Source organism: Lissotriton vulgaris, chromosome 11 (genome assembly GCF_964263255.1).
Source record: "Lissotriton vulgaris chromosome 11, aLisVul1.2, whole genome shotgun sequence".
NCBI lineage: Eukaryota > Metazoa > Chordata > Amphibia > Caudata > Salamandridae > Lissotriton > Lissotriton vulgaris.
Window position 1 is genome coordinate 94175235 of NC_141699.1, and position 13428 is coordinate 94188662.

Sequence of the window (13428 nt, forward strand, 5' to 3'; positions counted from 1 at the left end):
AATAGTGGCTACAGAACAGTTTAAAGAATTCCCTTTTCCCTCGGGTAGCCTGTTCCAGGGTCCTTGTATGCACCTTAAAAAGGCTCATGAAGGTAGCCGTGCACGAGTGCAAGTTAATCTGTGCTCAGTGGGTGTGTCAATAACAGGCATTTCTTTACAGAACAAGGTTTTTTAGGATTGTGAACTTTGAACACGAGCGTGTCATTTACCGGCATTTACAGCGGAGGTCGACCCTGAGCCATGCAGGTGGCATCAGGGTAATGACGTCCCCGCCCCGTATTTCAAGTCCAAACAGACGTCATCACAGGAGCATGCTGATTGCCCATTGTCGATGTTTGTTAGCCATGCAGACCTGAGGAAAGAGACCCCTCTCTGTTCCTCGGACGGCCCACTGAATGGAGGGTTAATTAGACAGGGCATTTCCCAGAGCAAGGGGTGCTACACTGAGAAAGAGGCATTGTCTCAGACGTCATGAAAAACGCTTTTCCCATACGGAGGCGCACCGCTGTGGGGTGATGACGGCGCACAGGGATTTCCCCATGAAGGGTACATTCCCGAAAGAAGGGGCTTTGTGCAGAGGATCACAGATTAGCTAAGGCATGCCGAGACACTTTTTTTTCACAACAGCAACCGGCAGCCAGACATCTCCGTGCCAGGCCTGAGTGAGTTTGTTCACTTTGATTGCTCGACGTCACGTGAACCGGGATGACTCCCAGAGTTGATTGGGTTGTGAAATATACAGGAGAGGAGAACAGCATCCTTGGTGCAATGAATAATAATAATACAAATTGGTATTTGTAAAGTGCTTACATCTTACCCCTCAAAGGTTTCAAGGCGCTGGGAACTGTGGGGGAGATTACGTGAGCTTGGCAACAGAAAAGCTTAAGCAGCCTTAACGTTAGGGCGGGCAGGGGCCCAGAAGCAGCCTTTTGCTCCCGGACAACGTTGGGACGGGCTGCTAGTATGGTATTTATAAAGTGCACGGCTACTCCCAAAGGGACAGAAAGAAGGGGCAGAAAGTTCCTCATCATTCTTAAGATCCAGAAACAAGTCCCGGCTACAGATTGGATCAGGGACTTATAAAAAAAAGTAGCACACTAGAGCCTTTCCTTTCCCCTTTTCCTGAACCTCTTCACGATTGTCACAAAGTTCAGTTCAGAAAATTCTCTCGAGTTGCAGTCAGAGAATGTAAACAGTATTTCGCATGTTAAAAAAAATTAGCAACAATTTCCCACGTGATAGAATGATTTTTGATCACTGTCTTTAAATCACAGCAAATGTGACAGGATAAAAACAAAATTGATAGGAATCGTTATTGCTCTTGCAACTTCTGAGCTCCATCCTGTTTATTTTTGGGGGCACTGTAGCACCCCTCCACCACCCCTACTTCTAGCGCCTATGGGTTGGTATCAAAATATAGTAGCCAAATAATGCCTGATAATAATATTATAGCATAAATATTGTTTATAGAAATATTAGAGGGATGATTTTGTAAAGGGTAATACACAACAATATTTATGTCAGGCTACGTTTTTATCACAAATATTCTGAGATTCGTGATGAAAGAGTTGTGTAAACAGAAGTAAAGTACTCACCAGCTTCAATAGAGGGTTGGCCATTTCAGTCTGATCTCTGGCTCACGTAAAGAACCCTCTCAGATGGGTGGACGTCCTTGTCTCAGCAGCTCCAGTCTCAGATTTGACATTCAGTTACTTTAGTTGACAGCACCTCTTTGAACGACTGAAAACAATAAGTCATGGATTACTATTAAGGGTAGGAGAAGTACAGTTAGACCTAATAGGACGCTGGCTGGATGCTGTGTATCATTTGAAGTTGAATTCTTGCTACTCTGAGAAGTGATCCTGTGCTTAGGACTGGTGTGTTTGGCTTTGTCTGGGCCCATCTGTGCAAAAAACCTGATGGAGTACCCATCCACCAAACCCTCCGTTTGCCTTTCTCATTTAGGGGCAGATTTACAAGAAAGTGACGCATCTGTAAAGATGTGTCACTTTTCCTGCGCCACCATTAGCAACACATGAGCCACTATGGATGCACCGTATTTAGAATACGATGCACCATGGCGCAAGGATTGACAGATGCGTCAAATTCTGACGTATCTGTTGACGCAAAAGTCAGGCATTGCTGGAGTCGTGTCGCAAGCACGACACAACTCCAGCAATGCAGGTGGAGGCCTATCCTCATTGTGCTGTGTCACTCCTTATGCCTGCTTCAAGCAGGCGTAAGAATTTGACGCAGTGGCGTCCTAGAAGTGGCACAGTGAAATCTTGTAGATTTCACTGCGTCACTTCTACGAGGCTTTTTTGTGTTGGAACGCCCACCCTGCATACATTATATCTGACGCAGGTATAATGTGACTCAGGGCTTTACAACGTAACGCATCTCCCGAGATGCAACACGTTGTAAATGGGCCGCATTTTTACGCTGCTGTTGCAACACTAAACGTGACGCAACAGCGGTGCAAAAGTGAAGCAAGGGGCTTGTAAATCTGCCCCTTAGTTTTCCGTCAAAGGAACCCAGGTTGCCTATGTCCACGGAAGATGTTCTCCGACAGATAGAGATGGGGACGTCTGAGAAAAGACATTCAACCGCCCACCTTATTTAGGTTGGACAATGTAATATATATCATTACTGTCTGGCACTGCGAGAGACAGAAAAAAGACTATTGACCTCCTACACCCTGGCAGAACACTCCCAGGGTGTGGAGTTCATTTTTTTTTTTTTTTTAAACAAATTACTGCTTTCAGTGTTTGTTCCTCAAAATCTGAAAAATTTTATAAGATGTTGAATGGCGGTCAAAACCAATGGCGGCCGACCACCAAACACTTTGTTCATTGAAAATATTTAAACTGCCTGACAATAGCATTGTGTGTGTGGGTGGGTATATGCGGGTGCTTGATGTGTGTGTGTGTGTATATATATATATACACACAAAAGGTAACTATGTAATATGATCCAATATTACTTTCAAAATGTTCCAGTGACGCCATAAACTACACAGCCAAAAGCTGCAAGACCAGAATTCAGAGGTGGCAATAGAGGACAACTATATGCACAGTTACCTGTATATATTTTGTATGCTAAGTAGATATTTCGCGGCGGCAAATTGAAAAAAATGGTTTCTTCAAAGTGCAGATATCAATTGCACATATTTGAATAGGAATATTTAGGCTTTGTTTATATTCCTTAAATACATTGTTTATAAAAACAATAGGCAGTGGTGAGGGTCATTGGATTTAAGCTAGTCTATTGCTGCAGCATTTATCTCATAATTATGGATTTACTACATTGCCACATAATTTTAACAAAAACATTGGGACAGGATATTATTATATTACTAAGAAACGACAATTGCTTTGCCTATGTGTTTGTTTTTTTTCTGTTAATTTCAGTCTTTTTGTCTGCCCCACTCTCTGTTCATCTGTCTCTTTCCCTAATTCTGTAATATGTGTCATGATGACCAGTAGTTTCCCATTACTGCAATCATTGACATTATCAATAAATCAAAAACTTAGCACAAGTAACTGACATTACCATGTGTTTTCTTTGTTGTTCCTGCTTCATTCATTTCAGGATGCTTCTTTTCACAATTGTCATGCGGCTACACAGTGTCAGAAAATGTACGTAAACATTGTGCACCTAAAGACTAGGAGGTGTTGAATAGCTCGGGTTATACATATTTATGTTACTTAAAAAAGCAACGCATTCATAAACTTGCAAAAACCCGCGTAGCCCTGCAGTTACCAGCTATGTAAAGTAGTGAGAATACAGCAGTAATTACAATACAGATATATGCAGGCAGTAAGTGGCTATATTTGTTTTGTGCAGACCAAACACTTTACTCTGAGATATGTTGTTGCAACAAGAAGTAAAGCAAGTTCGGTGTGTCTGTATCCAGGTTGAGTAATGGAAGAAGTGTGCACTAGTGTATACATCAAACAAATGCAGGCTTTCCGGTCTTTGGGGCAGAAATGGCATATTATGATGTTTGGCTGTAATTTTTTTTACACAAAATAAATGTAGCTTTTTCTAGCTGCTTCCAATGTTAGCAGATATGAGAGTTGTAACCCAGGAGGTTGAAGTAATTAGTTAAGGCCTGCTAGTGTTTACAGACTACTCATCGGGAGCAATTGCATTATTGGAGATACATCAGGAGCCACAGGTAAGTTTTCACCCGTTATTTCACAGGTTTTGCATTGTTAAAGATTTACATTTCTTAAATTTAGCATTATATATGTATGCATATATATGGGTTTATGAATATATATTTCTAAGTCATACTTACACACACATACGCATATATACGTTTGTGGCTATTACATTAGTTATAGCGCTATGAATTACATTTAATTAATTTATTAGTTTAAAACTGTGTATTTCGAAATGTCTAAATGTATGTTAGTATTATTAATTATTTTCAAATGTAATTTAATTGAAAAAATAATTTAACTAAAATGACATTTTACATAAACATATGTCAAAGCTGATTTTGATTTTACAAAAATTTATGTTAAACATTATTCTGCACACAAAATAAGCCTCACTTCGAAAAACCTGTATTTTTTCTGTACTTTGCTAACTAGGCCTGAACTGGACCTCGACTCCATCCTGCTTCTTGTCCACCTATGAGGTTTGTTTTCTTTTTTTATTCTGACTCCACACATAATCAACATGTGCACTGTTGAAATGTTTTGTACTGACATGCTGTTCTCAAGGTACCACGGAAGAAGACATTTGTTACTTTCAAAGCTCTTCTTGCCTATGGTAGTCTGAGCCTATTTCCTGTGGGTGACCTGCATTGTTTCTGCAACTACATGTACTCCTACCTCCAATGACATTAGGTTAGAATAGGTCCTGTATAATTTTCATTTAGGGGATAGTGCTAGAAATTGTGGCATTTTGTTACGTGGTATAGTTTCAGAACTGATTTGCCAGTTTATTGCTACATTTGCCCTACGTTTGCTGACTATGGATTTCCATTGACTTCTATTGTAGTTTTGCCAATTAATATGATGAATTTTGGATGTGAGCCAGTCATCTAACGTCCCGATTTTGGAGACTGTACCATGGTCACTTTGCTTTATGATATGGACTAAGAATATGTTTGCCTTGACCTCGTGTCAGTATTTGTTTGAGCCCTGCGATAATTCCCTATATTGACTTGATATGCATTTTGAATTACTTTTATTTGTGCCTTGTGCATTGCACCTCAAATTATGCATAAGCCTTTATGGTTTATATGTTACAACCAACTCCAGAGGATTTATTGCCTTGAAATGCTATTTATTTCTCCTTTGTATTAGGGTCCCAATTAGGGACACATTGCCTCATGCATGCTTGAGGTTTAACACTGTCCCTGTTCCTGCATAGGTGCTTTGTATCTGTCTTATCAGAGAACAGAGAAATCATCAACTGTTGTTTTGGAAAATATAGGCAACCCAAAAATAGGGTACCCCAAAATTCTGATTGCTTCCCTGGTTCCAGTGACTGCTAAATAGGATTATTTGCAATGGTTTACTGTTAATGAGCTTTTTCGGAGCAATGGAGAGTTAATACTAGTAGGGCTGAATGTATTGTAGTAGATGGTGGCTCTATCAGTGTGCATTGTGGAATTTGTTGTTCTGATGGATACATCTGCCTGCGGTTACCCCACCTTTGAATTACCCCTGCGGCAGCATTCCATGGAAATCTTTTCTTAGCTCTCCCACTTCGACGAGGATGTCACAATGGCACGGCTCCGCTCGCGACTCCATATGACATCACCGGAGCCATAAGAAGACCTCGTCGGCATGCTGATGTCAGTTACCTTTTTTCTACACCGTTGATGCACAATGGTTTTTTTGGGACTCTCCATTTTCTTTTGAGACTATATTTTTGGTGGCTATTACCTCGGCCAGGAGGGTAAGATAGCTGCAGGCTCTTTGTTCTAAGAATTCTTTCACTACTATACATGCAGACAAGATGGTCCTTAGGACCAGGGCTGCTTTCCTGCCTAAGGTGGTTTTTCCTTTTCACCTGGAACAGTGTATTACATTGCCAACCTTCTATCCTCCCCCTCACCCTTCCAAGGAGGAGGAGAAACTTCACCGCCTAGATCCTCAAAGGGTGGTCAGCTTCTATCTGGACAGAACCAGGGACTTGAGGTTGGACGACCAGCTCTTTGTTGGCTTTATGGGGAAGATGAAGGGCAAAGCTGTCCACAAGAGAACGCTATCCTGGTGGATCCTCTTGTCTATTAAGATATGCTACGCCCTGGCCAAGAACAAGACTCCTGAAAGTATCAGAGCTCATTCTACTAGAGCAAAGGATTCCACATCTGCTTTGGCTAGAGGTGTCTATGTAATGGACATTTGTAAGGCTGCAACATGGGTCTCCCTCCATACTTTCACAAAGCATTATTGCTTGGATTCTGAGGTGAGGAGGAATGGCCATTTTCTGTGTTCTGTGCTGCAGGACGTTTTGGTTTGAGTAGTTTCCTCAGGGGAAATACTGCTGTGGGGTTCAATTCAAAGGTGAGGAATCTACCGGCAGATGTATCCATCAGAAAAACAAGTTACTTACCTTCGGTAATGCTTTTTCTGGTGGATACAGTATCTACCTGTGGATTCCTCACTGACGCACCCCCTACCCATTGTCCACCTTCGCATGCCGACAAAAGTTTTCATTGTTTGACATGGTTGTTTTCCTATGTCATTCAATGGTCATACTTTTGGTTGTTAGGAAATACTTTGGTTCTTTAGCTTTTCTTATATACAGTGTGTATTTGTGTACATTTTGTATACTGTGTATACTCTATTTATGTTGTCGGTCCACCCGTTCACCTCAAAGGCACAGAAAAAATGGGTGGAACTGATAACAGCATGCTGATGAGGTCTTCTTACGGCTCCGGTGACATAATACAGAGTAGCGAGCGGAAACGTTTCATTGTGACGTCCTCGTCGACGTGGGAGAGCTAAGAAAAGATTTCCGTGGAAGGCTGGTACAAGGGGTAATTCAAAGGTGAGGAATCCACAGGCAAATACTGTATCCATGAGAAAAAGCATTACCGAAGGTAAGTAACTTGTTCTTTTAGCTTATTCTGAAGAAATACACAGCATGTGAGCTCTTTTGCCTTGAGATTCTGATATGTAAGACTTTGTGGCTTAGTGACTGTGATATTGGTGATTTTGACATGTTTGTGAAGAGGATTGATGGTGTTTTCTTGTTGTGAATACTTAAAATGTTGAACAAATTTCAGCTCATGTTATGGAAAAAGAGAAATCTTCTCCCGAAAATGCTCCTTATATGAAATTATCTTAAATTGGGGTCTCCTTTTGTCAATGTGTTTTAAAAAAAATAGAATTGGTTTCCTTCGAATAACAAGAAAATGCAGTTTTATTTAGAGGGTAACTTTGCTGTGAGAGAGCTTGAATATTTGAGGTAAAAGATGCCTGAGAGAAATTCCCACCCAAGACTTGTACAGTTTGACTCATTGAATACATGGGATTGTTTTGCAGTAGAGAAAGAGCGAAAAATAATGAAAAGCCAAATTAAAAATGCAGTGAGCCATTGTCTAGCATTGAGAAAGGGCATGCAAAAAAAAGTCACGGAGAGAGGATACAGTGAGTGATATTGACAAAAAGTAAAAAGCTAAGTGGACTGTCCAAATTACCGAAGAAAATCAAAATATTGACAACATTTCAGATGAGGAAGATACATTTTTAGATGACTTATTGGATAGAAGAACTCCTTCGTGAATTGATGATCATCAGAGATCTGGACTCGTAGAACATGTTGCTCTACTGGGTGGAGCAGGAGATCCTGGTGCAGCTGACACAGGTATAAGAACACTGTTGACAGCACCTGGAAATAAAGGAGCAGAGCCAAGTGGTTTGATTTTGCTACTATTGTTACTGTAACGTTTTTGTATCTACTGTACCCACTGTTGGCACAAGTGTTATTGTTGCTGATGTTACTTTGGTGCAACATGAAGAACCAGCAGGGAAAAAGATCGACATTTGCAAATTAAAAACTGAATATGATGAGTTTGCGGGGTCGTATTACTTTAGAGAGATCAACTGCCAATAATGTAGAAGAACTCAAATACCTGAGTGGAGAAGCAGCCAAGTGCTAGGGTGATGCATGTGAGAAGCTTGAGGAACTGGCATAAGAATGTGCTCTTGATCCGTACACAAAAAAAAGTTAGTGAAAAACCTATAAAATGTTTATGACTGAGAATGAAATTGCAGAAATGCATTTATTGTCTCCCTGTCGCATATTAAATAATTAGCAAATTGTACCATGGAAAGGACGAATCTAAAGAAATATGGCATAATTGGAGTCTGAAGTCTAAAGGGAAAGCAAAAAAGAAAATTATAGAATCAGAGAAGAATACAAGTTTGAATGAGCCTTAACAGAAAATGTTTGTGACTGAGTTCAGAAGACAATTAGCCTCTGTTATTATTGTGGGTGCCTTGGTCACTGGAACCGGAATGTAAATCTAATCCAAATGAGATTCAGAATGATTTAATTTCCCAAATGCAGCCGAGTTCAAGTAGATTAGCACTGAGTGGACTGCAAAATCATCAGTCAATGATCCCAGTTTAAATGGCTCATGCACAGAATATGCAGAATCATGGGCAATTTAATGAAAAAGCTCCTGCACTGAAACAGACTATGGAAAATAGAATGCCTGTCATTCACCAAAATTCTTTGATAAAAAATGATGATGACATTTCACAAATCTCCGCAAATGTGGCTAATTAACAATGAGGGTGAATGGAGGGAGAGGGAAGAAGGATTTCAGGTTTGGTGCAGTCCCAGAGGTATACTAGAGTGGTCCATTGTGCCTGACTGTAGAGTTTTCGCGGCGCTGGACTAGTAGATTGTTATTTAGATAGTTATTTAATTTATTTAGCATTGTGTGTTGCTCGCTTGCCTGATTGCGTTGTTGGTGCCTGATTGTGCCAGTACTGCTTGCCCATTTGGTCGCGTTTGCTGAGGCTGTGCCCCAAACTCGTGCTGCTTCGCTTTTTGGATTGCTGCCATTTTGTTGTTGTTGTTATTGTGTCCCCCAGCCCGGCTCTCCACCCTGCTCCCGCCTCCCAGCTGCTCCTCCCCCACAGAAAGGTTAGGCTCTTCCCTCCATTGCAAACGCTGTGACCATCCTGAGTTCTTCAGAAGCGGTTGCTCCCCACGCTGCTCCCTGCTCCTACCTGTGGTATCGTAGCGCTACATTGCCAGACCGCTTAACTATTTGTGCCTGCCTAAACTACCATTGTAGCGCTATACTGCCAGACCGCCTATCTATTTGTGCCTGACTGTAGAGTTTTCGTGGCGCTGGACTAGTAGATTGTTATTTAGATAGTTATTTAATTTATTTAGGATTGTGTGTTGCTCGCTTGCCTGATTGCGTTGTTGGTGCCTGATTGTGCCAGTACTGCTTGCCCATTTGGTCGCGTTTGCTGAGGCTGTGCCCCAAACTCATGCTGCTTCGCTTTTTGGATTGCTGCCATTTTGTTGCTGTTGTTATTGTGTCCCCCAGCCTGGCTCTCCACCCCGCTCCTGCCTCCCAGCTGCTCCTCCCTCGCTCCGCCCTCCTCCACCATCCTCTTATGACAGATGCATTTGCGTGCAGCGTTCACGCGCAGCGGTCGCGCCCCATACGCGCCGAAGGTGCTCCAAAAGTTAAGCCCGTCTATGCCCGTCCGTGCCTGGACCGCGCCCAGCACCAGACCCCCTGGCCCCCGCAAATTCCATTCCACCCGCATAACATACGACCCCGCAACCCTCTCAGCCCTTAACCCCAGCCTCACACCACAATGCTACCAAGCTGCCCCAGGGCACACCCATGGACCTTTCACCTGCCACTCCTGCAAATTCGATTGCATCAGGACCCACACCAAATCCACTAACTCCAAACTTAACTCTGACTCTAACCACCTGAAGTGCATCCTGTTGAATACCCGCTCGGTCCACAGACACTCCATTGAACTCTGGAACCTACTCAACACTACATCGCCGGACGTCGCCTTCCTTACAGAAACCTGGATGAACGCCTCATCAGCACCCGACATCGTCATAGCCATCCCGGACGGCTACAAGATCATCCGAAAATACCGTACCAACCAAACAGGAGGAGGCATCGCCATCGTCCATAAGAACTCCATCCGCATCACGACCAGCTCCGACGATAACCTCGCTACCGCCAACCACCTTCACTTCCAGATCCACACCGACCCCAAGACCACACTCAGAGGCACCCTCATCTACAGACCACCAGGACTCCGCACACAATTCAGCGAAGACATCACTGACTTCATCAGCCCACATGCCCTCACCTCCGAGAACTACATTCTACTGGGAGATCTCAACTTCCACCTGGAAAAGAAAAACAACAGCCACACCACCACCCTTCTGGACAACCTGGCCAATCTCGGACTCAAATAACTTGTTGACACCCCCACCCACTTTGCCGGACACACGCTCGACCCTATCTTCACCTCCAGCAAGCACATCTCCTTCGATCACACCACAGCCCTCCATTGGATGGACCACAGCTGCGTTCACTTCAGCTACAAAAAGACCACGACCCACAACCCCCCAAAACCTATTCCTCGAAGAAATTGGAACAAAATCACCACCAACCAGCTCTTCACATTTCTCCACCAAAACCCTCCTGCCAAATCATCGGACCCAAACCAAGCAGCCACCAACCTCACACAATGGATCACCCACAGCGCCGACGAACTAGCACCCTTGAAAAACCATCTAATCAAGCAAGGTAGCAAAAAAGCCCCCTGGTTCAACGATGACCTTAAAAAATCCAAGAAGTTCTGTCGTACTCTCGAGAAAGCCTGGAGAAAAAACCCAACCATTGACAACCTGGCCACCTTCAAGAACGCCACCTGCAAACACCACCAACTGATCCGATCCACCAAAAAATCAGCATTCAAGGATCGACTTGACAACAATGCCCAAAACAGCAAGGAACTATTCAACATCGTCAAAGAATTTACCAACCCCACCGCCGGCACCAACAACATCACTCCCTCCCAAGACCTCTGCGACTCTCTATCCTCATTCTTCCACAACAAAATCACCGACATACATAACAGCTTTGAAAACCAGTCCGAAGACCAATCCACTCCACCCATCTCCGAACCAAAACCGCACTCTAACAACCTTTGCGCCTGGAACCCAATCACCACCGAAGACACCATCCGCCTGATGAACTCCATCCACTCAGGATCGCCAACCAACCAATGTACCCACCACATTTTCAACAAAGCAGACTCCATAATCGCACCCCATCTCCGCGATGTCATCAACTGTTCCTTCAACTCTGCTACCTTCCCGGAAAGCTGGAAACATGCCAAACTCAGCGCCGTTCTGAAGAAACCCACAGCAGACCCCACTGAACTTAAGAACTACCGACCCATCTCGCTCCTCCCATTCCCTGCCAAAGTCATTGAGAAAGCCGTCAACAATCAGCTCGCCGCCTTCCTTGAATCCAACAAATCCCTCGACCCCTCACAGTCCGGCTTCCGAGCCAAACACAGCACCGAAACCACACTCATCGCAGCAACAGGCGACATCCGAACTCTACTGGACAACGGAGAAACAGCCGCCCTCATCCTACTCGACCTCTCCGCAGCCTTCGACACAGTCTGTCATAGCACCCTCATACAACGCCTCAGCAACATCGGAATACAAGGGAAAGCATTGGACTGGATCATCTCATTCCTCGCTGGAAGAATCCAAAGAGTCCGCCTCCCCCCTTTTAGATCAGAGGCCACTGAAGTCATCTGCGGCGTACCACAAGGATCATCACTCGGTCCCACCCTCTTCAACGTATACATGAGTCCCCTCGCATCCATCGCACGCCAACACAACCTCAACATCATCTCCTACGAAGACGAAACCCAGCTGATCCTCTCCTTCACCAAAGACCCAAACACCGCCAAAACCAACTTACACGAAGGAATGAAAGAAGTAGCCGAGTGGATGAAGAACAGCCGTTTAAAACTAAACTCGGACAAAACGGAAGTCCTCATCTTAGGGTCATCCCCCTCTGCCTGGGATGACTCATGGTGGCCACCGGCCCTGGGAACCGCACCCAGACCTACGGATCACGCACGTAGCCTGGGCTTCATCCTCGTCTCCTCCCTCTCGATGACCAGACAAGCCAACGCCGTCTCATCATCATGCTTCAACATCCTTCGCATGCTCAAAAAAATCTTCTGTGGGATCCCCACCGAAACAAGAAAGACGGTCACCCACACACTGGTCACCAGCCAACTGGATTACAGAAACACCCTCTACGCCGGAACCACAGCCAAACTACAGAAAAAACTCCAACGAATCCAAAACGCCTCAGCCAGACTCATATTGGACATCCCTCGGCAAGCTCACATTTCTGGCCACCTGAAAGACCTCCATTGGCTCCCCGTCAACAAGAGAATAACGTTCCGTCTCCTCACCCACGCACACAAAGCCCTCTTCGACCTAGGACCCGAATGCCTCAACACACGACTGTCCTTCTACACCCCCTCCCGCCAACTACGATCATCCAATCAAGCCCTCGCCGCTATTCCGCGCATCCATACATCCACCATGGGGGGAAGATCCTTCTCCTACTTAGCGGCCAAAACCTGGAATTCTCTCCTCACCCACCTCCGCCTTACACAGAACCACCTCGCCTTCAGAAAGCAACTAAAAACTTGGATATTCGATAAGTAAAGCACCCCCCCCTCCCTCAAGTGCCTTGAGACCCTCTGGGTGAGTAGTGCGCTATACAAATCTCTGAACTTGAACTCTGAACTTGAACATACGGTTAGTGCAATTGAGGATCCAAATCTACCCCTCTCAGGAAAACAATTCCAGGTTGTTGGTATTAGCAGTAGACAAATTACAAATTCAGTCTAGGCAACTGTACCTTTAAAAATTGGCCCACTGGAAGACTATTGTACAATCATAATATGTGATACAAGTTCTCAAGTTCAGTAAACCTATTAGTAAGGAATCTACTTTGTAAATTGAATTGTTTGATTTATTGTACACCATATTGATGTAACAATTCAAACTAAAAATGAGGACTTAGCCTTTAAGTGCATTTATTCCAAGATCTTGGAAAAGATGATTTGACTTCTGATTGAAGATACACAGTATAAGAGGAGGTATTGGATTTTATAGGTAAATTGGTAGGATTATTCAAAAGTGCAGTCCTGTGAATTACATTGAAACCAAATGTAAAAAGAATTAAATCCGTATTTGTAAAGGGCAAACTACTCACCCTTACGGGTCTCGAGGTACTGGGGCCAATCGTGGAAGTTAAGTGAGCTATTGCCCGAGTCACATGGTGCTGAGCTGAGCTGCTGCTGGAACCAGGGCTCAAACCGTGACTCCTGTGCTCCAAAGTCAGCTGCCCTG

The 13428-nt window shown here is 44.0% G+C and overlaps 1 protein-coding gene across 1 annotated transcript in view; it reads right to left on the bottom strand.

Annotated features, from left to right (window-relative positions):
* Nucleotides 1–13428, bottom strand: part of LOC147679024 (solute carrier family 2, facilitated glucose transporter member 9-like) — an 803060-nt gene that overhangs the window by 584015 nt on the left and 205617 nt on the right. Inside the window, exon 2 of the mRNA XM_086942759.1 lies at nucleotides 1596–1740. The gene's annotated coding sequence lies outside the window, so the exon portion shown is untranslated. The remainder of the gene's footprint in view (nucleotides 1–1595; nucleotides 1741–13428) is intronic.